Source organism: Nomascus leucogenys, chromosome 15 (genome assembly GCF_006542625.1).
Source record: "Nomascus leucogenys isolate Asia chromosome 15, Asia_NLE_v1, whole genome shotgun sequence".
In the NCBI taxonomy this organism is placed as follows: domain Eukaryota; kingdom Metazoa; phylum Chordata; class Mammalia; order Primates; family Hylobatidae; genus Nomascus; species Nomascus leucogenys.
Window position 1 is genome coordinate 45,253,776 of NC_044395.1, and position 23,708 is coordinate 45,277,483.

The 23,708-nt window shown below is 46.7% G+C and overlaps 2 pseudogenes; both read left to right on the top strand.

Moving 5' to 3' along the window:
* Positions 1 to 3,658, top strand: part of LOC100579294 — a 57,387-nt pseudogene extending 53,729 nt beyond the window's left edge.
* Positions 3,659 to 6,780: 3,122 nt separating this feature from the next.
* On the top strand, positions 6,781 to 16,821 carry LOC105739143 (annotated as a pseudogene).
* The last annotated feature ends 6,887 nt before the right edge of the window (positions 16,822 to 23,708 follow it).

Here is a 23,708-nt window from a genome sequence, read left to right on the forward strand (position 1 = left end):
GGAAGAGTGCATAAAAATGTCTAGTTTCCGTGTAGAGTAGTATTCATAATTCAAACAGATGGCAGCATTTTAAATGTGCTCTTCTGATATTTTTCACAGGTCGTGGCAATTCTGCAGAAGTTCTATTCCAACAGTGAAAGTGCATTGGGGTTAAATTTCATCAATGAACTCATCATAAGGTTCCGGCACTGTTCTAAGTGGGTTGGAAGGCAAGCTTTCACTTTCATTTGTCAGGTTAGCAAGACCCGGGGAGGGATCTACCCTGGTTAACATCTGCCATGTGATGAAATCAAGTTCGCCAGACAGAGAATCTCAGCCCTGGAGCACTAGCCAGGAACTGAGGAATTAGTTCACCTAGCCCTGTTATCTCACAGGACATTGAGACCAACCCAGTGTGGTGAAGGGACTTGCCCAGGGTTATCCCACTGGCATACTCATTCGCCACGTAGCTATTGATTGAGTACCTACCATGGCCTAGACAGATTCTAGATGCTAAAGACAGAGTAAACAAGCCTCTGCTCTCCCACACTTCCATCCAGTAAGGTAAGGGCCAGACCCACAGTCCACTCCTGCCCTATCCTGTTCTGTGTCCACCACTACACCTCACCTCAGCCAGTGGCTTCGGAAGGAAGGCAGGATGAAGAATTGGGCAGCGGGTTAGGGCAGAGACTTTAACCTCTTTAGAGTAAATGTGTAGAGTTCGTATCATCCTGTCCAGCTCCTCAGATCGCCCTCTCTACTCAGCCTCTTGGAAATGAGAGTGTGATTTATGATTGCCTAGAGGCAATGGCAATGATAATGGCTGCCATTTCTTGAATACTTCTTGTGTGCCAGGCATCACATCACACATTTAATTCTCTAATAAAAGGTAATGTGTCATGGCGGGCACTTTTAATCCCAGCTACTTGGGAGGCTGAGGCAGGAGAATCGCTTGAACTCAGGAGGTGGAGGTTGCAGTGAGCTGAGATTGCATCACTGCACTTTAGCCTGGGAAACAGAGTGAGACTCCATCTGAGGGAAGAAAAAAAAAAAAAAACAAGAAGTAATGTGTATTGAGCATCGCATACCCATTTACCTTTAGACCAGCTCTTTCAGGTGAAACATTTGAAGCCCAGAGAGGTTAGGTCACTTGTTCAAGATTACACAGGAAGTGTAAGCCCATGATTTTTTTTCTGCTAAAGTATTGTTTTAAACATTTTAACTTTGATTACACACGTTTTCAAGCATATACAAAGGTAGAGGGATTGCTGTAATGAACCTCTGTAACCCCGCCACCCAGCTTTGTTGATAGTCCAGTGAAGCCGTGGCTGGGACGGTACCTGACCCCAGACCACAAAGCCCCCTTTCTCTCCCTGATGACCACGGGCACCAAAGGACTCACCAGCGCCCCTTGTTGGACCAGTGGGCTATTACAGGAGTGCTTTGGCAGCCCACTCTGAGAAGGGCAGTGGATGGCGGAGTGAACAACAAACAGACTCTCAAACTCACAGACGGCACAGACTTTTGTGAAGGAAGAGTCAATGTTCCAAATCCATTTGCGGAGAAAGCTTAAAGGAAATATTTTTTGATTTTATTTTTAAATTCTTTATCTGAGATTTAGAAAGTCTGAAATAAACAAAAGGACTCCTGGGACTTGGGGGAAGGGTGGGAGGGGGTGAGGGGTAAAAGACTACATATTGGGTGCTGTGTACACTGCTTAAAGGAGCCCAGGAATATGTGCCTGCCTTCTAGTGTTGTCATGGGCTTCCGTCGGCTGATAGAGCTGAGCTACCCAGCATGGCGCCTGGCACCTAGGAAACACCGGCAGCCACCGCCACAGCGCCTATCCACCACGACACGAATTACCCTGGCGTAGAAGAGCCACAGGAGTTAGAACCCACAATTGGGCTCGCAGTCCCCCCCCCCCCGCTGCCACTGGTGGTTATGAGACCTGTGGGTGTCACCACCACATTGGAAATGAATTTTTTTTGCCTGTAAAACTAGGCTGATTTTGAATTCCAGGGCTAGTCCTGAGAATTAAGTGAGAGAATACATGTGAAGTCTTGTAAGTGGAGAAGTTATATGCACATGCTGGGTATGACTACAGGACTGGCGTTTACTGATTGTTTACAGAGGTCTGGGCATTGGGTTATGGTTTGGAATTTGACTGTCACTTGACAGCCACGGCCGCTGTGAATGACAGAGGTGAGGTTCTTGACCCTTCCTTACTGGTCAGCTGTATGCAGTGTGGTGGTATTGTCCTAGATGTTTTGCATAAGAGACCTGTCATCATACAGCTGAGGAAACTGAGGCTCAGAAAGGCTAAGCCATTTAACCGGAAGTCACATAGCTACTAAGACCGAGTTAGGTTTTGAATCTAGACTTTTCTGACTCCTAAGCTCACCAGATCTTAACCTACTTGGAACCCACTGCTTGGTAGTGGATTATAATAAAATATTAACTGTGTTTCTAACCAACTGCAGTGCTTGAGATTTAAAAATTCACACACATGCCTCAAACCTACAGATTCTGAAATGACTTCTTTGGGATTAAAGAAGCATATGTTTCTAGAAGACTGCTGGAAAACATCACTTCTTTGGCTGTGACTTTGTTGGAGCAGGCAGTGGTGAGCAAGGAGTGTGTCCCCGTGGACCAGTTCATGGAGCACCTGCTTCCCAGCCTCCTGAGCCTCGTGTCAGATCCTGTGCCCAACGTGAGGGTTCTGCTAGCCAAGGCCCTATGGCAGATGCTGTTGGAAAAGGATAGGTGGAGCACTTTTCAGAACTTACACATTTCGGGTCAACTCCACCAGTTGTTAAAGGCCACAACTAGATTTCCTGTAGGAAACTGAGGCAGGTTGTGTGACAGCACGCTTAAGGTTTATTATGTAAATGAATATATTAACTTTTATGCATTATTTTATGTTATTTATAAAATGACTAAGGAAATGAATGTAATTTGGTCTTCATACTTAATAAACATATGGTAAAATGCAAAATATTACATAGCTTTCCAGAAATGAGGGAAATTGATAAATTTTGAGTTATAACATGAAAGATTATGAAAGGTAGCAAACGTAAGCCTTAACTGCTATTACGTTTTAATGGTATTATTTTGTGGTCAGTTAGAAAACATTTGTAACCCAAGTAGTGGGTTATTTACACCTGGACAGGACTTAATAAAAGCTTTGTGTTTCTTGGATAGTTTATTTCTACACCACACATATAAGAAGGTATCTTGAACTCTGCCCTACATGTACATTTCTTGCCACTTCACCCCCGCCCCACCCTACCTACAACCTGCTCCTGCTCTGCACATTGCCATTTCTTTTGTATTGCAGGAAAAAATGATAGTTACTATAATTTTTAAAATATGCATAACTGTTGGGAGTCCACCTTTAACATTTTAGAAATACTCTTTGATTTATCGTCCTGATATGTGGCTAACAAAAAACAAAACCGAGTGTGTTTTGAACATTGTTCATGGCTTACCTGATTCAGACTCATGGTTTCTGTCTTTAGCGTATTTTAGAAATGCCAGTAACCCTCATCTTGAAGGCATTGAAGAGACCATCTTAGCATTGCAGTCAGACCAGGACCAAGATGTTTCCTTTTTTGCAGCCCTAGAACCAAAGCGGCAGAATATCATAGACAATGCTGTACTAGAAAAACAGAATTAACTACTCCGTGATAAGTTGCAATCTGATTATTTCAGGCTTGGCACATATGGCTTACCATAACTTGAAGGGGAACTGATTGTATTATACCAGCTGGGGGAGATTTTGGAACTTTTCATACTGTGCACTCAGTGACTGATGCCTTTTCCATCTGTACCCCGAAGGGACTGAACCTGATGGGGGCTTTTTCTGGATGGCTGGGCCATCCTGATCAAGCCTGATCAGTAAGTCTGTGGAAAGATTGCAGACCAGGTGGCTAACTGGGCACCGGAGCCTCTGAACCATCAGGCTGCCTGCCAGCAACTTCTTTTCTCCATGGCAGACTGTATGATATGAAGTCCCCCCAACCCTCGCCAAGTAAAGTAGTTTATTAGAAGGTCTTAAGTCTTTAATAGACCTGCATATTTCCTTCCCTTATGATTTCCTATAAAATATAGTTTATGGTGTTATATTTTATTTTTAACTGAAATACTGTACCTATGTAAATAACTCTCGACAGGAAGAAAATATATTAATGTAGTATTTGCACCCTATCAGTGAGCTGAACAAATACATCATTTAAATCTATGCTCCACTTTGAGTTGCTACAAATATAGTTCAATTTGTTTATTTTTGAAAAATGTGATAAAGAAATCTAAAGAATGATTGATGACAGTCTTTCTAATATTGTGCCTTTGTTATAAACTACTTGGAACTTTTCCTCAGGCACTCACTCCTCCCCGCCTGACAGAAACTGTTTCCATGAAGATATGTGTTGGCCTTTGATAGAGGCATAAAGCTGAAAGATTTTTCATTTTTATATGGATATGCTGTCATATGTTTAAGAACTTGAGAGGGAAATGGATAACTGAGGTTTTTCCATTTTTACATGAATATGCTATATGTTTAAAAACTTGGGAGGGAAATTGATAACTGAGATGCTGGATATTGACTTTATATCTAATGCTTTAAAATCTTAACCAAAAAAAAGGAAAACCCAGTTCTGATCAGAACCTGCCCACAAGTTCTACGCACCTGTGACTTTGGGGGTCAAATTATATACTCTTCAAATTGACTTAAGTACACATCACTTAGATTTCCTGTGTTTCAAATTTAGACTAAGAAAGATGCTCTAGAATTTAACCAGGTTTTTAAAATCAGTAATTTAAGATTTTCTAACCATTTGAACAAATTTTACATACATGTATGCACATGTCATTTTTCTTATTTCTATTTTTACGTTCTTAAAGGTAGGATAAGGGAAGGAAGGAGGAAACAGCCCATTTGGGGTTCAAGAGCTAGCTCTGCTAAGGGTTTGTAAGCTATTTCTATTCTGCCCTTTGGTCTTTTTCTTGTTTGTCTTGTCTTTATTTTTTAATGAAATTTTTGAAGCTATGTATTGAATTTTCTAGTATACAGGATGTTACTCCCACCTCCAAATTCCATTTAACTGATTCTTTTAAAAGAAAGATAGGAGTATATACACCATGCCAAAATAATAATAAGGTACATATGTGAGAATTGCAAATTATACCCCAGGGTAGCATTTAGGCAACATCGGCAAAAAGTGAGTTAATAAATCAGAAGCTACATATTAAAAAAAAAATCGGTCAACCCGTCGTGTGTTTAATTCTTGCCTAAAGTAAATGGAGATATTGTTTTGCTTTGGTAACTAGCGATTTTTAATTTTTTTATTGCCTGCAAATTGAGATTGTTTTGTGAAAATCTGTTGATCTAGCAGCAAGTAGAATTATTCAACTGGAATCTTGTATTCTATGCAGAGCTTAATTTTCCATTAAGGAAAAAAATGGGCTTCAGTTTGTGTTGTGATGTGTATAATTTGCATGCTGAATCACAACATGCTTGGAGAGATTGTAGAGACTCTTTGGTAAATAATCTAACCTTTACAATTTCCGTTTATATGTTAACATTTTTCTATAATATGAGTGCCTTTCCAATGCAAAGATGTTTTTTATGGCTGTAATTTCTTTGTAAAAATAATTTTTAAGTGTACATTTTATTCTTTTTTTGCAACAACCGAGATTTTTCCAAGATTGTTCTGTTTCCCCTTGCCCTCCTAGCTCCCGCCCCCATCACTTCAGCGCTTGTATTTTCTAATTATTCATGGGTGCCATGTTGAGTGTTTCTAATTTGACCACCACAGGTAAGCTTCCTGTTTACTTGAACACTCAGCCTCACATCCGGTGAATGAATGGAAAAGCACAGATGGGTTTCTCCCAGGCAGAGCTCACTCCAAAGGTGTCTTCATAGAGCCAGCCCAGCCTTTCTCAAGGGGGCATTTCCCCACTTAAGTGTGTTTATCGGCATGTTTCTCCAGCCAAGAATTCAAGAGCATTTTCATAATTGATAGATTTTGGTGCAGTTTTGCAAGTTTCCATGGAAAGCTGTCTCCCACTTCTGGGATCCACCCCCAAGTCGAGACCAGATCTGCTGCAGGGAGTCATGTTTATGAAATGTTTTTTTTTTTTATTATTATTATTCATTCGTACTAGAAGTGTTTTTATAACGAAAGTCTGCACTTTACAAATCTGCAGGCCATGCATGCAATGGTGATTTACAGCCTTGTTCACGTGTAATTCCTCCAGGTGATTTATCCCAATTTATGCAAAGATCCTATTTTAAACAGACACGGAGAAGTGGTAACCGTTTCCTAACAGCAGCAAGAATGCCCCTTCCGTTTGCCTGGTGAAAAGAACTGACATTAACAGCAGCTTGGAGGCTTCGAGGAGGTGGGGACGTGGCCTGAGCTCGGGACGGGGGCCCAGTGCCGGTCGTCGGAGCGTGGCCGCCCGGCGATGTCTCTGTATTTATCAATAAATCTCCCGGTTGCTCTGGGAAGCACCTATGTCCTGTTCCATTATTTAAGAACCGTCTCCCGCGGCCACGTGAAACTGCGTCTTTGTTCATCGTGGATTGGGAAAGGACTGCGGGACCTTGGGGGGCCGCCCGCCCGTCGGTCTCCCTGGGGGCTCGGGCGGCAGGCAGGGAGGGGCCTCGCCTTGCGTCTGGAGGGGGCGGTCCCAGAGGGGTCTGGGCAGCACAGTGGGGCGGGGGGCGCATGGGCCCGCCGTGGGGCTTCAGGGCGGGGGCGGCGATGACGCGTGGTCACCTCACTCGAGTCGCTGATGAGGCGCGGCCGCGGCTGGGCTATGAGGCGGGCGGCTGCCGGGGCGGGCGGAGCGCGGGCGGCGAGGCCAACGCGGGGCGCCTCTCGCCTGCACCCCAATGCGGGACGCAGGAGCGGTGCGCGGGCAGGGGCGCAGGGGTGCGGCGGGCCCAGGGCGGGCTCACGGGCTCTTCCCGCGCAGCCCTCGGCCTGTGCCCGTGGCCGGAGCCAGCGGCTCGTCGGTGACCCGAAGGCCGCCAGCGCGTTACCCGACTTGGCCCTTGACGTCTTCGTCCTGCGGGTGTGGCTGGAGGAGATGGGGGAGATGTTCCGAGTGGCAAACTGCCGCGGCGACATGACCCTACGGGAGCTCAAAGAGGAGCTGGACCTGATGGTCGGCATCCCCTTCAAACTCCAGCGGCTCCAGTACCTCGACGAAGGTGGCTCCTGCCCTGACTCCTTCCCTGGACACATGCAAGGGCACCCTGTCCACTTCTGAAGTGGATTCCCAAAGGGAAGCCTGCTTAACGTTAGAAACCCCAGATGTCAAAGCAAACCCCTGAAACCCAGCCGTCCTGAAACCCAGATGGAAGGGCCACTTAGGGTCCTGGCCCCAGAGGGACTTTCCAATCTCAAACACACGGTGTTCAAATTGGACTCCCAATCAAGGCAAACCTTGTCCACAGCAGGACCCTAATCCACAAGCAGGTCCTGCCTGGATCGGGCTGCATCTGCCAACCCTGAGCAAATCCTGTCCAAGCCGGGAACCCCCCAGAAGCCAGACCCTCAGGCTCCCCATGTCTTCATAAGGAGCCCAAGTCCCAAAGCCAACTCTGTTCATGTAAGACTTGTCTGAAACAAAGCCTGTCCTCAGCAGAACCCCCAAACACAGGGCAAGCCTGCCATGTCAGTACCCCAAACTCAAAGCAAACCCCAAGTCCTTCTCCATGCTGGTCTTGAGAAAATTAGAACCGCAAATCCTCTAGCCAACCATGTCCACGCAAGCATGCCAAACCTGAAACAAACCCTGCTGACCTCAAGACCCACAAATCCAGAACAAAACTGCCCAACACCAAACCCCAAATCTCTAGGCTAACCAAATCCTCCAGCTACCACATCCCCCCCAGGATGTCAGGGCTTGAACAAACCACCTCAGGACCCCAAAATCCAGAGCAAATATGCCCAACTGAACCCCAAATCTCCAGGCTACCCATGACTACCTCAGAACACCAGATTTTCCATCCACTTTTGTCTTGCAAGGATGCCAAATCAAAACAAACCCTGTCCATCTCAGGACCCCAAAATCAACAAACCAGCCCAAGACAACCACTAATCTCTAGGCTAACCATGACTACAACCTCAGAACCCCAGATCCTCCAACAACTGTGTCCACGCAAAGAGGTCAAAGCTGAAACAAACTCTGTCCCGTTTAGGACCCCAAAACCAAGAACAAACCTGGCTAAATCTGAAATCCTAAATTGCCAGACAAATTATGTGACTATTAGAACCCCGAATCCTCCACAACCATGTCCACACAAGGATGCCAAAATCTGGAACAAACGCTACCCGCCTCAAGACCCCATATATCTCTATGCAAATTCTGCCCATGTTTGAGCCTCAAACCCTGAAGCTATGCCTGGCCATAACAGAACCCTAAATCCCAGAGCAGACTCTACCCATGTCATGACCCTCAATTGCCCAATTCTGGACCCCCCAGTCTCCAATTAACCATTTGTGCATCTGAACCCCAGTCCATTAGCCACTTCTGTCTACATAAGGATGACAGAGCCCCAAATGAACCCTGCCCACATATGGACCCCAAATTCAAAGCCAACTCTGCTCACATCTGAAAGGCAGTTACCGAGCTCACCATGATCATACCAGAACCCAAATCCCCTCACAGTGTCTTCATAAGGGCTCCAAAGAATGAAACAAACTCTGTCCACAACAGGACCCCAAAGCTCAAGTCAAACCCACCCATATCTGAACCCCCAGATATGAAACCGTGTCTACATCAGCACTCCAAGGTTGAAGCCGGCCGTGTCCATGTCAAGAAGTCAAGGTTCAAACCAAACCTTGCCTCCATGAGTACCCCAAATCTCAAAGCAAACTTTTCTTGTATATGTAACCCAAATCCTTCAGCCAACCTTATTTATACCAGAACCCCAAATTCCAGACCAAACCCTGCATATAGCAGGAGCCCAAATTTTGGAGCAGATTTTATCATCGTGAAGACCCCCAAATCTCAGGGCAGATGTGCTGGATTCCTACCCTCCAAATGCCACACTGCTCGGGGCTACATCAGATCCCCACATCCCAAAACGAGTCCTGCCCATACGAGGACTCCAAATCCCAGAACAGACCTTTTCACATCAGGACCCCCAAACAGACAGTGAACCTTACTTTAATCAGAACCCCAAATCCAGAGTAAACTGCCCTCAAAAGAACCCGAGTCTCAAAGCAAATGCTGCTATCTACGTTTGAACCCCAAATACTGGCACTAACCCAGTACATATCAGAACCCCAAATTCCAAGCTGTGTCCTTGTTCACATTGGGAGCTCAAAGCTAGCCCAGCCGGAATCAGAACCCAGAACCAAAAGTTCCCTGTGACTGAATTAGGACCCCAAGGGCCCCACTCCAGACAAGTCCCATGTGGCAGATACCCAGTGGAGGCCAGGCACCCTAGAGCTCATCTCTCCTTCCATCAGTCTCCTTCCCTGACATGAGGGCGTGGTTTCCCTATCCCGATTCCCTACAATATTTAGGATATGAGAACAGAATCAAAGTCCCTCGGCTCCATCATCTCCCCATCTGCTTGAAATCAATGCAACACACTTCAAGAAAATGAGGATATAGAAAAAATCTCTGAGCTGCTGCACAGAGAATGTGAACAGCTGATATTGCAGAGAGACTGCAGCTGTACTGCAGGGGCTGGGGAGCGACGGAGACAGATCTGAAAGCAGCCTGCCTCCATGGGCTTGGTGCTGCCAGACACTGCCCTTCTGGGCTCAGTTTCCTAATCCGTAACACAGAGAAACCAGCTCTAGAATTCTCAGAGCCGTTTCCGCCTCTGGACAGAAATGATGCAGGAAACTCAAAACGCACAGTGAAGGCCAAAATACCTTCTTTGCACTCTTTAAAATAGGTTAAGCATTTTTCCTGACATATTTATTTTCCTATAGGAGTGTTTGGAAGATGCTCTTGGGCATTTTTGAGGCTTTATTTGGAAAGAAATGTGTTTTGAGCCTAGTCTGTATTTAACATATTAAAAGTGAGGAGAGTTGTTGAAGGACTTAGTAATGAGTTCCCAAACAAGTAATTGGAAAATTGTGTATCCTCAACTACAAGTGCCTGGCACCCCTTCTGTTCATTTATTTTCGCTGATGAGCTACGCAGGGCTATTAATCCAAGAGAGCTAAGAGAGAGCATGAGAGAGGGGGTGACTTAACACTGATGTCACAGTGCTATCACTCAACAGGCACTTAGCAACTGTTAGAAGCTCGACCTCTCTCTGCTGTTGTAGTCCTTGCTGTGGGTGGCAAACAAGAAAGACAGAAAGTGCTACTCATTATTAGAAGAAATTTGGGCTACTGCCTATAAATAATCCTCTGAGGCCTCTCCTACACACCTCAAAATTTGGGGCGGGGGGAGATCAAATGAGATCATGTGTGAAAACCTTGAGATACACAGATCTAAAAGGGGTGAGCAAATCCGTGTGCCAGGGTTGCCCTTACACGTCTATTGTCAACTTTGATAATTTATTTAGCTGGTGATAATTAGTATTTGTCTAAGTCCAAGGCAGTGGCTGCCTGTCTATAAAGAGAGGATGTACTCCGATTTCTATAGGGGCTGTTCAGCATGTGGGAGTTGTACTCTTGCATGTCTCAGCAAAACACAGCTTACTCAATATTTTCAAAGTTGTAGGGAGTCAAGTTGTCTTACTTAGACTAATTACCGATTATTCTCTGTGTCTGAACCACAAATAGGACACTAATTAACAGATTTGCTGATCACTATTCCCTCTTGACATCTACCATCCTGAGCTTCTGGTAGCAAATTGGTGCTCATAGAGCCAAGAGTGAGAAGCCAGTGGCCCTGGAGGGAGGCAGGTCTGGTGCCAGCACTGGGGTGGCTGTTTACAGGCTATGTGAGCCTCCGTTTGCTCATCAGCAGATGGAGATAACAAACCTACCTTGGAGGGCTGTCTTGAGGATGAAAGAATATAGGTACTGGGTCTGGGCACCAAGTAATCACTAAGTACCTAGTACATAAGCACAAAGCAGTCAATCATGAAACCAGAAAACTCATGAATCCCACTCAGTTGGAATATAGACTGTGTCACCTGGGCGGAACTGAGACTCGATGTTGGTGGCATTGCTCATAAAGAAAGCATGAGGCCTAAGGAGCTCTGGTACTCCAAGTCCAAACTGGGGTGGATGTCAGCATTAGCTCCTTACATCACATCGGCTCTCAGCTAGGGAGATTTTCTCCCCCAGAGCCCATTTGGCAGTGTCTGGAGACTTTTTTTTTTTTTTTTTTTGAGACAGGGTTTCACTCTATTGCCCAGGCTGGAATGCAGTGGTGCAATCTTGGCTTACTGCAACCTCTGCCTCCTAGGCTCAGGTGATCCTCCCACCTCAGCCTCCTGAGTAGCTGGGACCACAGGTGCGAGCCATCAGGCCCAGATAATTTTTGTATTTTTTGTAGAGACGGGTTTTTGCCATGTTGCCCAGGGCAACTCCTGGGCGCAGTCTGCCCACCTCAGCCTCCCAAAGTGCTGAGATGACAGGTATAAGCCACCGTGCTGGGCCTGGAAGAATTTTTGATTGTCTTGATTTGGTGAACGTGCTGCTAGCGTCTAGTGGGTAGAGGCCGGGAAGCTGTGAACACCGGATGAGGAGGCGCCCCTGCCACAAGGAGTTACCCAGTTTAAACTGTCAGCAGTGCCAAGGTGGAAAAATCCCTCCCAGGCTTCAATTAGAAAGATCCAACAATTTTTTGTCATTGTCACCTCTTTAGCCAGGTAATGACATTATCCAAGAGTATTTTGGTTTACCCTATATGACTTGTATAACCACATTGTGCTGTGTGTCTAATGACTGGTTACTTCAGGTTTAAGTTATTCTATTTGTAGAGTTTGCCTCATAAAATGACTTTACTGACTCATGTGCCTTTTCACAATAGGACAAGTTATAATTACAGAATTTTATAAATCGTTGGCATTGTGATTTTGTTCAGCTTCCATTTGAGCTGAACCAAATTTATTTTCTAAAAAGCATTACCGACAACAGACAGACCCACGTGGCACCATCAAATGAGATTCGTATTCGATATTTCTAAAATTATCTTTGTGGCACTCAAGGTCAGGTAATGTCTTAACCAATGTAGTAGTTTATCTTTAATACCCAATTTTTTAAAAGAAAAAAAATTATTCCCTGCAGGAGTTTTGATGGATGACACTACCCTGAAGCTCCATGATGTTGTTCCTGGAGGGATTATTTCATTATGTATCTGGCATCATGACGGTTGGACAGAACTTGGTCTGGCGGCTGTGGAAGCGGATCCCAGCAAGGTGTTTTCATGCTTCTTTAAATGGATATTATACGTTCCAAAGCAACCGTAAATTGTAGGGGGGAAAAGTCTTTAATACTGATATCTGAGTAACAGTTTCAGAGCAGGGAAGAGAGAACGATGAGCCGTGCCATAATTATGAAATACCGCACCGAGGGTTTGCCTTCAGTCCTTGGGTTTACCATTTTGCTGGGTTTATCGATTTGTGATTTATAACCCACTTACCGCCCCACCCCACCCCCGCAAAGGAGTCGAGGCAGCACGTTTCTATTCATAAGTGATAAGGTTGGAAATCTAATTTAATACTGAGAGGAGAACTCCAGATAACTGAGAAACATACAGCTGAGAGCTCGGGGCTGTGGTACATGCCTCCGTCAGGTGCTGCCTGGTTCCGGGGGGAGAGACCCTTTGTTCCTGAGGTGAGCGGCTGGCGCTCTGTCCTCCAGGGCTCCTGCTGGCCTCTCAGCTGGGCTCTAGGGGTGGGCAGTGGGGAGCAGGAGGATAGAAACCAGATGTGTACCCAACAGGGAAGATGAATCACTGTGACACGAGGGGCAATGCTATATTCTTCCTAGAAAAGAAATTCAGATGGAAAGCTGTGTGCTCCTGGAGAAGATGAGACGGAGTTTCTTTGCTGAGAAAGGGGTCAGGGAAGGCTAGGTGTAGCAGGGGCTGGGATTGGCGCTCTTGGAAGAGTGGGTGGGCTCGGGGCAAGTGTGGCAGGAGGCAGCCTTGGCAGGGAGGGTGGGCAGGATGGGGCCCTGTCCCAGCCCTGACACATCTCCTCCCAGTCCCTCCCGCTTCTTCTCCTCTGCACTCTCCTCTGCCCCTTCTATCTCCCTCCCCTTTGTCACCAGCAGTGTGGTCCATTCTTGGTTTTCTGGCTCTTGCTCTGGCTGCAGGGGTCACCTCCCTGCTGTCTGAGGTTGTCAGAATTGCCGTCATCCTCGCCTTGATTCTGCTCCTCCCGCTGCCCCAGTCCTGACTCCCATGTCAGGGCAGAGTATCCTCCCTGGGGGAACCCATAGCCTTCCTCCCAGGCTCAAAGACTTAATTCACTACGAGGTGGTTACATGACCGGGCTGTTCACCTGTGCGTGTTCGGCTTGCTCTGAAACCTAATGGAGACAATGGGCACACAAATAGATGGGAAGGCCAGAGTAGGTCTCCAAGAGATGCCTGTCACCCTCTGGGAGGCCATTTGTATTGGCTGGTGTCTTCCTCAGTGGCTTCAACCTCCTTCCTGTGGACACCCGGCAAAGCTATTTTCTCTCTTCAAAACATCGACAGGAAGATCTTCCTGCGTTCTGAGCCTGACTGATGGCGAATTCGTATTTCCTGAACATGTATAAAGTGTTAAATCATGGCCTCCCCATCCTGTCCTGAGTGTTTCTCAGCTTTTCAGTGAGGGTTTGCACCTCTCTTTTCCCATCATGAGCCTTAATGTGACATTCAAGCAAGCCTTCCCCTGAGCATGCCTCATCAGCTGTCCAGCAAAATGTAGCCACGCTTTTGAGAATAACTCAAACTCCTCTTATCTTGCCCGGCTATCTTGTCTCGGGCTTACTGAAGATTCCTTCTACTGAACTGCAAATTCAGAACATTTTGAGGGTGAGAAGTGGAAGCAGTGGATGTCTCAGAGGGCGTTTGTGGCGTTGTATGTGGCCTCACACAGAGGCCACTTTGATGCTGTGCAGTACCTTCTAGAACACGGTAATTCTGGTAGAAATCTTGCTACATTCATGAGTTGGGATTTTTTGCAGGTAGAAAGAACAGAGTGCCTTGTGTTCCCGGTCCTTCCAGCAGTGGTTTCCTGGACCTGTGTCTTGTCCGCTACCAATCAGGGTCCCCATGGGGCCACTCACTCCCTGTCTAGGCAAGTATCTTAGGGCACGCTAGTCAGAGGCTGCCCTCCTTCTCTTCACCAGGTCTCGAGAAGATTCTTTCTGCTTCAGTGAGGCAGAAATTTCAGGACCCAACACACAGGGGGCAGCTACAAAGGATTCCTGATTCATTTCTCACCAGATACATTGCTGGGAATATTCCCATGCTGTCTGCGTGATTTCCAGCCTCGCATGAAATTAGGATGCTGCAATGGTCCAAAATGGTCTAGCCCCTGGCCAGGCACGGTGGCTCACACCTGTAATCTCAGCACTTTGGAAGGCTGAGGCGGGCAGATCACATGAGGTCAGGAGTTCACAACCAGCCTGGCCAACCAGCCTGGTGAAACCCCGTCTCTACTAAAAATAAAAAAAATAGCTGGGTGTGGTGGCGTGTACCTGTAGTCCCAGCTACTCAGGAGGCTGAGACAGGAGACTACAAAACACACACACACACACACACACACACACACACTAGAAAAACCCCAAAATAGTCCACCCTCCAGCCAGCATAGCTCTGTGGTGGATGGCAGGCTCACTATTCTCCCTTCTCCAAGCCTCATTATTATTTTCTCATAAGACATTCATGCTGAACTCTCTTTTCACCCCACCTCCACTTAAGGGCCTCCTTCCTCTCTCTCTCTCTCTCTCTCTCTGGCTCTCTTGATAGATAGAAACAGAAGCCTTAGCCAACATTGTCTCCAAATTAAAGAGCTTTCCATAATATTCCATAGGTGTACACTCTATCCTCCCTGGATGTGAGATCTTTTTGGGAAAAGATGCCCACTGATGGAGATGCAGACCACTCAGTGTGAAGTGGAAGACCATAGAGAACAGCTGTAACAGCCCAGACCACCAGCTTCCTTGGAAAAAGGGAGAACATGTTACATGGTGTTTGTTCAATGGTTTGGGCCCAGGAGGGGCCTTTCCCAAGGGTCTCCTGTATCAACTTGCCTCCAAATTAGACCCCTTTCTTTCCTACTCACAGCCTTGGCTCTAGACTCTCTCAGCTCAGTCATTGCTATATTTCCCACTTACACCGAGCAAGGTGGAAAACATCTCGGACTTCTGGGCCGGATGATCAGGCCGCGCATCGGGTGTGTAAACCTCTGTGATGGGTAAAGCTTACCTCAACAATATTCTCCTTCCTTCCTTCACTGCCTGTCTGCTCTTTTCTTGTTGTAAAATGAAATATGGGCTTTGCACAGCCCAGCAGTCCTTTAAGCTCATAAAAAGTCATTTTCACGCTGATGGAACTGTGATGTACTTGAAGGCACCAGTTAAAAAATTACAGCCAGCTTTGCAAAGTTTTCTGTCCTCTGCAGACAGCTGCTGGGGGGAGGTGTCATGGTCGACACTAGTGTTCTAAGAGCCTATTTAAAATTTTACCTCACCAACCAGCTGGAGCTCATAAAAACTGGCTACCGAAATGTCAGCTGAATTTAATTGAATTGCCTTGTTCTCTGTGTCATATTTGTTATCCAGAATTTGATTCAATTCAACAACTCCATATTGGACACCTGTCATTAGCCCATCCATCTGCAGGAGGCGGTGGGGAATTTAACTGAAGTGAAATCTGTCTGTGAGTCAGGCTGCCCATTGTGTCATTTCCCAAGTGCCTGTCTTCTGCAGGCACTGAGCTACGTGCTCGGGATGAGAACAGCAACAAGCCAGATGTGTGTGTTTTCTGCCTTCCTGGAGTTTATGAGGGGAAGTCAGTAGATTATTATAAATAATTCCATAGTCAATGGTGTACACGGTGTTGTGAAGATGTAGAGTGTCTATTGAGCTTATACAGGAGGTTTCATGGGGTGGGAGAACTAAGGAAGATTTTCCCAAGGAAAGAAATGAAGCCTAAAGAAAGGTCAGATTTAGCCCAGAATAAAATGGGTGAGAATGTTGTGAATGGGCCTGGGGCACGATGCAGAGCAGGGTGTGTTTTTGGGGTGAAGGTGGAAGGTAGGTATAATTGGTGCCTTGGTGGTGGGGTTGGGGAGGAGAGTATGGCAGGAAGGAATGCTGGAACAGTAATGGGAAGGTAGGGTGAGAGTGAGTGGGAAAGACCTAGAACATCACCCCACAGGCAGTGGGATGGCAGTGATGGATCTGAGCAGGAGTTTGATATGGGCATTCTGAAAAGATCACTGGCTGCTGCCAGAGGAATGGACTGGAGGCAGGGCAGTACAGGAGCTGGGCCAGGCAGCAGGACTTCCCTGAGGAGCACTCCCGTCACAGCCCTGGACCCCTCCTGTGCTCCCCCTCCACATGTCTTCCTTCCGGCCAATGTTCTTATTTTACAGGAGCCAGCTGCCTCAGTAGATTCCCCCTGGGCAGGACACCACTGCATGTGGCTGCAGCTATGGGCCGGCCAGACTGTATAAACCTCCTGCTCCAGTATGGGGCCCTATCCACAACAGAGATGCCAAGGGGGAGACCCCATCTCCATTGCGCACCCCCTAAACCATACACTGAGTGAGCGGCAGATGTTCCTCCTCCACCGGATAGCAAAGTCAGGGATAAGGGATCTGAATGACTTGGTCATGAAGAATGCTTTGCAGATGGTCAAGTCTGGGTTTAGGTCCGAGAAGATGATGATGACCCCTCATTAGCTCCCAGTAGGAACGTTTGCCCGCTGAAGTTGATTTGGGAAACTTTGCAGAGTTCAATCCCATGGGGGCCCTTTGTGAGCAGGGAGGCAGGAAAATAGGGCAATTAACCTGAATCAGATACGAAATTATCTGTCCTGTTTGCAAATGATTTCCGGAAGGTGTTGATGGCAGTAGGTAAGTCTGTGCTCATTTAGTAATCCATTACAGACTGAACAGGCTCTGATGCCAGCCTTTAATTTTAAGCTATTTGTACATTGTACCCAATAGTGCTGCTTAGGGTGATGGGAGCCAATTACCTTCTCTCCCTTCTGGGGACCGTCTAATGCACTGGCATAATAGGAGTAATAACAATAATGATAATAGCACTATTGTTATTGTACAAAACAAGTGCCAGCAAATGTCAGGAGGTCGTGTGTAGTGTGGGCTGTGAATTTCAGTCTGTAAAGCCATGGAACTAAATGCTCCCACTCCAGGTTTCCTGAGCCATCTTTGAGGGATCTGCTTCTTGAGTCAGGGGCAGAAGGGAAGTTGGGTGAGCTTAGCTCTCCACACACACTCTCCAGAAGGGATGCCTTATTACTCTTGTTGAAAGGTAACACGTTGGTCCTAGATGGGGAGGAAACAGTGTAAAAGAAGATGAGAATCGGGCGGGCCACGTCTTCTCTTTTGTCCCATCTCCAGTGGTCCATGCAGTCTCCTCTTGCCAGCATTCTCCTTTTCCTGCCAGCACTGGGATAGCCCTTCCTTCTTTCCTTTGAGCAAACCACCTTGGAGTGTCTATGCTCAACTCTCAGGTCTTTGCATTACAAAATCTTATACCACATTGCAGGATGTGCCTGGTGTTCCTACAGGGTCCCAGCCTGCCGAGTGCACAAGTGAGCTGGGCGTGGGAAATAAGAAGGAAAGACAAGGATGGGGCCAGCTGTCTGAAGAGGGCGCTGAGACTCGACTTCTGCAGAAATGAAAGGCAGAGGCCGCTAGATCTTTCTAGAGCTCTCCAGACCTGGAAATCTGGCTTTTGAAAGGATTTCCTTTGATTTTTTTTTTTTTTTTTTTGAGACAGATTCTTGCTCTATTGCCCAGGCTGGAGTGCAGTGGCGCCATCTCGGCTCACTGCAACCTCTGCCTCCTGGGTTGAAGCGATTCTCCTGCCTCAGCCTCTTCAGTAGCTAAGATTACAGGCACCTGCCACCGTGCCTGGCTAATTTTTGTATTTTTAGTAGACATGGGTTTTCACCACATTGGCCAGGTTGGTCTCGAACTCCTGACCTCATGATCTGCCCACCTCTGCCTCCCAAAGTGCTGGATTTACAGGCGTGAGCCACCACATCCGGCCAGATCTCTCGATTTTTAAAATTCTGCTTGAATTTTTGAAGAACGTGATCTGCTACAAAAGGAGTGAGATGTGGGGCACACCCATGTGACTGCCTTTCATTGTCAAACTCTAATTCATTTCATGGAGAAACATGATAGAAACAACCAAAGTCTCTCTGGAACAATCCAAGACTCTGATGCCACAGTGAGGAAGTAGCCACGGGTCTTGCTGGGTGGCATGTGGGGTCCACTCTCCCACCTCCCACAGAACATTTACGTTTCTCTAAAGCTCTACCTTCTAAGCAACTTTTGGAATCAAAATTTGTGGCAATGGTCTTGTGACCATCACAGTTTTCCTGGGAATGGGAAATGGCACTATATCCTGGCCGCCCTTTCCCACTTCCATCCCAAGAACTGGAGTCAGCTTTTAAATTAACTGGCTGCATTTCCTGCTGTCATAGCAAGTAAGACCTGTGTTGATGATGTGGTTTTACACTCAGTGTATGTGGCTGTACCCAGCTTAGCACTCTGTTAGACAAATAATAGTCAAGGAAACTGAGGTCTTGTTCTTGGCAGATGTTCTGCAAAGTCAGTAGGCAGATATTAAGCAACTCCAACCCAATGGAGCAATCCATTTAGCTAATGAGGTGTTGGGGGGTGATGCGGGCACTCTTTTAACTTAACAAGTGAAATTACTCAAAGTCGTGCATTTGCCAGGAGCTCTGCCCAGCTGCCTTCATTGTTTGGAGAGCCAACTGCTTGACTCCTATATGTAAAATTCTGGGGGCAAGCACTCTATCTTCATCTACCCCCAATTCAATTAAGCACTTGGCCAGACATTGGGCAGGTCCCAAACTCTTCATGGTGACATTTTGCTCAGTCTGTGGTAGGGTCATCTGAACACTCGTAGGTCCTGGGGAGCGCCTCATTTTAGACAATCCTGACATCCTATTTATATTCAACAAGTCTGTATCACTTACGAAATAAAATATATCCAGAGCCATAGAAGGATTGAGTTGCCATTGGGTGATATGTTACATTTTGTAGATATTTCATTAAACATTTATTTTGAAGGTTTTTTTCCCCACATTTTGGGAGCCAACAAAGTTTTTTTTGAGTGGGTGTTGGGGGTCAATCTCAAGCATTTTTGTTGGACCCTGGAAGTGGTCTGGCATGGTGGTCAGGCACATCTCTGCTCTGCGTAGGGCAGACACGAGCTTCCTCTCATCTTCCAGGCCAATGACATCCAGTTCCTTTGCCTGGTCTGGCATCTCCAGGTGGGGCTGGGCTTGTAGCCACCAGAGGGGAAGAGCTGCCTGTGCCAAGGTGGGGATACAGGCTTTGGGGTCAGCACAGATATTGGCTTGCCTCTTACTGGCTCTGCCATGGGCCTTGGGTGAATTCCCCACTGCGCTGGGCCAAGAGTCCTCTGTAGAGGAGGAAGGAGGGTAATCCTGGTCACTGAGCTTGCTGGGAAGGCCTGGGAGGTGGGAAGAACTCAGTATATGCTAACTATTATTGTCTCAGAGCTCAACTGGAAAATCTTGCTGAAGTCATGGGTGAAATTATTGACATTGGTGAGAGGGGAGATAGGAGACCCCCATTTGGTGCCTTTCCTGGGCTCCCAAGTTTTGATCACCAAAAAATTGATGATCTGACCCTTTGAGCTTAGTGGCCCCATGGAAATGCCATTGTGTATCCTTGGATTTCTTGGAGGCCACATAAAGGCAGAGTCTTCTTCCTCCCCTCATTGCTGTCAGGGACATTGCTCACCCGTGAGCCTTACACCAGCCTGTCAGGCCAGAGCCCACTGGAGAGATGGACACACTTGCCATGAGCAGATGATGATGGCAGCTGAGTCAGCCATCATGTTTCCACTTGCCTTGGCTGCCGGAAGGCTCAGAGCCAAGGTTAATGCCCACCTGGGGCAAATATCCAATGTCCCCGCCATCTTGCCTTTTATCTTTCCTTGAATGAGTTATCTCCCTTTTTAAAAATGTAACTGCTGGCCAGGCACGGTGGCTCACACCTGTAATCCCAGCACTTTGGGAGGCCGAGGCCTGTGGACCACAAGGTCAGGAGATTGAGAACAACCTGGCTAACACGGTGAAACCCCATCTCTACTAAAAATACAAAACATTAGCCAGGCATGGTGGCAGATGCCTGTAGTCCCAGCGACTCGGGAGGCTGAGGCAGGAGAATGGCATGAACTTGGGAGGCAGAGCTTGCAGTGAGCCAAGATAGCACCACTGCACTCCAGCCTGGGTGACAGAGCAAGACTCCATCTCAAAAACGAAAAAAAAAAAAGAAAAAAAAAGTAACTGCCTCATACAGGTGTTGAATCATAAGTTGCCTCCTTTCTGGAAGTCAATGCAGTAGAAATTTTAAAAGAGATGCCACTAACTGTGGTGTTGGAGGGTGACTTGAACTTCTCGCCCAGGACTGGCTTAGCAGACCCTGCTACCTGGTCATCCAGCCTTCCAGGTGGTGAAACAAAGATGCTGAGCTTTTCTTCTGCACTCCAGTTTATTGGTGGAGTCTCCAGCAGCCTCTGCAGCCGGGAGGTGGGTGTTGGGGCTGCCCCTCTGGGCTTCTGTACATCCTGGGTCTCTGGGGCTCTGCCCTAGTCCTCAGCACTTTGCTTTCTCCCTCGGAAGATGATCCGCGGGGCCTTCAGCTGCATGCTGGGCTCTTGCCACCGTCTCCTCACTCCATCTCAGACCTGGGGCACTCCCTTGCCTGAAGCATATTCACTAACCCAGAGGTTCCCAGAGAGCAGGGAGGGCATCTCACTGGTGGCACCTCAGGGGACTTCAGGTGGTCCCTGACACTGTATTAAGTGACACTGAAACACTGGGTGGGAAAGGCAATCCCTTTTGACATTGCTCTCGATCCTTTCAATATCCACAAGGAGATGGGGTTGTTTGTTTCTTTCTTGTAAATTTGTTTGAGTTCATTGTAGATTCTGGATATTAGCCCTTTGTCAGATGAGTAGGTTGCAAAAATTTTCTCCCATTCTGTAGGTTGCCTGTTTACTCTGATGGTAGTTTCTTTTGCTGTGCAGAAGCTCTTTAGTTTAATTAGATCCCATTTGTCAATTTTGGCTTTTGTTGCCATTGCTTTTGGTGTTTTAGACATGAAGTCCTTGCCCATGCCTATGTCCTGAATGGTATTGCCTAGGTTTTCTTGTAGGATTTTAATGGTTTTAGGTCTAACATTTAAGTCTTTAATCCATCTTGAATTAATTTTTGTATAAGGTGTAAGGAAGGGATCCAGTTTCAGCTTTCTACATATGGCTAGCCAGTTTTCCCAGCACCATTTATTAAATAGGGAATCCTTTCCCCATTTCTTGTGTTTGTCAGGTTTGTCAAAGATCAGATAGTTGTAGATATGCGGCATCATTTCTGAGGGCTTTGTTCTGTTCCATTGATCTATGTCTCTGTTGTGGTACCAGTACCATGCTGTTTTGGTTACTGTAGCCTTGTAGTATAGTTTGAAGTCAGGTAGCGTGATGCCTCCAGCTTTGTTCTTCTGGCTTAGGATTGACTTGTTGATGCAGGCTCTTTTTTGGTTCCATATGAACTTTAAAGTAGTTTTTTCCAATTCTGTGAAGAAAGTCATTGGTAGCTTGATGGGGATGGCATTGAATCTATAAATTACCTTGGGCAGTATGGCCATTTTCACGATATTGATTCTTCCAACCCATGAGCATGGAATGTTCTTCCATTTGTTTGTATCCTCTTTTATTTCATTGAGCAGTGGTTTGTAGGGCAAAGGACATGAACAGACACTTCTCAAAAGAAGACATTTATGCAGCGAAAAAACACATGAAGAAATGCTCATCATCACTGGCCATCAGAGAAATGCAAATCAAAACCACAGTGAGATATCATCTCACACCAGTTAGAATGGCCATCATTAAAAAGTCAGGAAACAACAGGTGCTGGAGAGGATGTGGAGAAATAGGAACACTTTTACACTGTTGGTGGGATTGTAAACTAGTTCAACCATTGTGGAAGTCAGTGTGGCGATTCCTCAGGGATCTAGAACTAGAAATACCATTTGACCCAGCCATCCCATTACTGGGTATATACCCAAAGGACTATAAATCATGCTGTTATAAAGACACATGCACACGTATGTTTATTGCGGCACTATTCACAATAGCAAAGACTTGGAACCAACCCAAATGTCCAACAACGATAGACTGGATTAAGAAAATGTGGCACATATACACCATGGAATACTATGCAGCCATAAAAAATGATGAGTTCATGTCCTTTGTAGGGACATGGATGAAACTGGAAAACATGATTCTCAGTAAACTATCGCAAGGACAGAAAAACAAACACCGCATGTTCTCACTCATAGGTGGGAATTGAACAATGAGAACTCATGGACACAGGAAGGGGAACATCACACTCCGGGGTCATTAGGCCAGTCAGGGGCTAATGCTGCTGTCCAGGTGAGAGTAGCTGGTGGCCAGGCCAGAGAGACTATCAGGGGAGATGGAGCCGAGGGGGCAGACCCCAGAAAAATGGGTATGGGGTTGGAGCAAAGTTGGGATCCCAGCAGGCACCCCGCTCTGTGGATGGAATGACTGAGAGAATGGTGGTTCGTTTACCCAGAAGGAGACCCTGGGGATGGGGAAGACCTATGGTGGAGTTCAAGGGCTCTGTGTAAGTCACTGTATGAGCTTCTTGTGGCTGCTGTCACAAATTACTGCAAGCTCAATGACTTAAAACCAGTTTTGGAGTTTAGAAGTCTGATATCCGGGTGTCGGCAGAGGTTGAATGGACTCAAAGTTCCACATGGCTGGGGAGGCCTCACAGTCATGGCTGAAGGCTAATTAGGAGCAAAGTCACATTTTACATGGTGGCAGGCAAGGGAGCATGTACGTGGGAACTCCCCCTTATAAAACCATCAGATCTTGTGAGACTTACTCACTACCACGAGAGCAGCACGGGAAAGATCCACCCCCACGATTCAATCACCTCCCACTGGGTCCCTCCCACAACACGTGGGAATTATGGGAGCTACAATTCAAGGTGAGATTTGGGTGGGGACACAGCAAAACCATATCACCTGCATCTTCTCAGATCAGGGCCTTCTCCCACTAAACGCACTCTATCAAGTTAATAGGAACTCCCGTAGAACACCCATATTGGTGTCTTATGGCCGCTGTCCCAAATCACCAGAGATTTAGTGGCTTAAAACAGCATGAATGTGTCATCTGACAGTTTTGAGGGTCAGAAGCTCGAAATGAATCTCCCTGAGCTAAATCCTGCAGAGCTAGTTCCTGGGAGGCTCTAGGGGGAACCTATTTCCTGGCCTTTGCTGGTGGTGTCTAGAAGCAGCCCCGTTTCTGGGCTCGGTCCAGCCCCTTCTTCCACAGTCAAAGTCAGCAGCCTCATACCAATCTGACTTTGTTTCTGGTACCACCTCTTCTCACCTCCATGAATTTCCCTTGATCAGATTGGGCAAGGATCATCTCTCCAGCTCCAGGTCCTTCGTCACTCCTGCAAAGTCACCTATGCAGCACCAGGTGGAGTGTTCGCACATTCCAGGGGTTA